Source organism: Poecilia formosa, unplaced genomic scaffold (genome assembly GCF_000485575.1).
Source record: "Poecilia formosa unplaced genomic scaffold, Poecilia_formosa-5.1.2 Scaffold44, whole genome shotgun sequence".
Classification (NCBI taxonomy): Eukaryota; Metazoa; Chordata; class Actinopteri; order Cyprinodontiformes; family Poeciliidae; genus Poecilia; species Poecilia formosa.
In genome coordinates, this window is record NW_006799983.1 from 448,946 (window position 1) to 451,030 (window position 2,085).

The window sequence follows — 2,085 nt, forward strand, 5'->3', positions numbered from 1 at the left end:
TGTTTAGACATTGCAACAAGGTTGCACTTTTAAAAGGAAAAATATCCAAATTTCTCTGATTCTGATACTGTATATAAGAGGAGTCCAAAATTCAGCTCAGCACCACAACCTCCTGTGGGACAGTCAGTGGAACTAGAGAAGACTCTACGGTGATTATATGAATTTATGCTTCATTTCATAATAGAACTGAACCAATTTGTTTGCTTGATAGAGACTTTATGTTCCAACAGCTGAAATCACTGCAGCCATGCTGAAGGTAGCACTTATTCTTGGATGCCTCCTGAGCCTCATTGTGGCTACACCAGTAAGTGACAATATTATAGAAGAATTAAGTCAGATAATTTTAAAGTTTTTTTTTTTTCATTTTTTATGTTGAGATGGTTTGATAGCAACACATGTACCAAGATATTTCCTGCTTTCTATCATGATGCTGGTATAATTTTGGTCTGCTTATTTTGGTCTGCTGTGAAAATGAAGTCAATAGAAACTGCAGACTGACTGAACCTGTTTGTTCTCTTCAGATGGAGCACCAGCGATTTGCTCGCTCTGGATCTGGCTCTGGATCGAACTCCGGAGAGGTGAGAATCATTTCTTTTCTCTATTATAAACAACAAATGAACAACTTTTACTGTGTGATTCTTGCATAATTCTGCCATATATCTAACTACTGTTATGATTTTCCACAGACCTCAACAACTAACCTTGCCACCCTGCTATCCCTGCTTGTCCGGCTTCTTGCCACCACCACCACAACTACAACAACTACAACAGCAGCTACAACAACTGCTTCTACTACTCCATAAAATGGAATCTTGAACATCAGCAACTTTGTCATGTGTTGCTGAGAAATTGGAAATCGGTTTTGTTTTCTTAAAACATGGATCAAACCTGCCATCATGTTTGGTATCTTATTAATAAAGTTTAGCAAAAATAGAAATTGTGATGACTCTTTTCTGATACAATTTCAAACACATTTTTATGAACAACTTACTTCAAACTTATTTGTTTTTCACTTTGAAAGAAAGGCAAGTTAATAAACCAATGGGTGATTTTCACTTAATTTTATATCATTCTTAAACATCTGTCATGGTTTTTAAAAGTGAATGTCACAAGATGCAAAAAAAAAGAAAAAAAAAGCCCTTATTAAGAGTATTACTGAAAATGAAAACATGTCATGTTGCCAGAGAGTTGAAGGATAAAAAGCCCTGCCTGCCCATTTGGCCAAATGAATAATTATCTCACAATATGCTGACAAGTGCAGTCTCTTGGTTTTTATTAACTGCACATCTGACAAGTGAGGCCACATTTCTCTGAAAATCACTTGTTAGCCAAGCTGAAATACATTCACACCATCATCATGAATTGTTTACTAATGATGTAATCACTTATTGTGATTTAACAAAAAATAAGGTCTGAGTAACATTAAGAATGATGACAGAAATGTTGTTTGAACACTCAGTAACAACTCACTATAGTTGGCAACTCAAGGTTGAAATGAAAGACTTCATGATCAACATGGACTTGTGCTGTAAAGAACTGAGATTTGACTGGGACTCCTGCAGTCTCATTTATAAAACTTTGAGTGTTATCAATACTAAAAGTGTGCATATACCTGAAATCCAAAAACTAGAAAAGACTTACAAAACTTTTCTCACAATTTATAAAGGAGTAATTTCTCCAATATAAATCACGGCAGCACCTGAACATTTGCATACAATGTTCCATGTCATCTTCAAACTTATTTGTTTTTCACTGTGAAAGAAAGGCAAATTAATAGTGGACTAGGAAAAGGAAGACAACACCACCAGCATTTCAGGAGGTTTATTAGACGCTCCACAGCTGAGTGGGAGGAGTTCTGCTTTAATGCCCCTCATTGTGCTTCTCCTCTGTGGTGTGGAGGTTTAGAAACAGGGCGAACATTCAGCGCCTGGGAGTGTAGTTTGGCAACATGTTAAAACAGACCTGAGACATTTGGAATGGTGACAATCTTTGCTCTCCATCTCAGGTGGTTCTCAGTTTCTCATTGTATACTATAAGAACTGCCACATGCGGCCAAAGTTTATGTCCAGAAGTCTGCTGTCAACA